This window comes from Nanorana parkeri, unplaced genomic scaffold, assembly GCF_000935625.1.
Source record: "Nanorana parkeri isolate BGI_ZX_2015 unplaced genomic scaffold, ASM93562v1 scaffold1851, whole genome shotgun sequence".
Lineage (NCBI taxonomy): Eukaryota > Metazoa > Chordata > Amphibia > Anura > Dicroglossidae > Nanorana > Nanorana parkeri.
In genome coordinates this window covers 241,398-241,751 of record NW_017308119.1, presented here as the reverse complement: position 1 = coordinate 241,751, position 354 = coordinate 241,398, and positions in this window count along the sequence as shown.

Here is a 354-nt window from a genome sequence, read left to right as displayed (position 1 = left end):
CTCTGTACAGAGACTGATGTGACTGTGGGGGGGGGAGGGGACATTAGAGTGTAAGCTACTCTGTACAGAGACTGATGTGACTGGCTCAGTGTTCTCTGTACAGCGCTGCGGTATATGTCAGAGCTATATTCACGATGAAGGAGTTTCCTGCAGCCTTTGCAGTGTAGGTTCCTGTGGACAGAAAGCCCCTTCCTTCCCCCGGGGCCCCTCCACACCCATCGTTGCTCCGACATACTGCCGCACAGCGGCGTCCTCAGTCATTCGCCTGCAGCGATTCCTCACCCGGGAAACAAAGGGAACATTCTCATTGTTCATGAAGACAAGGAATCCACGGATGATATTTCGCAATACCGT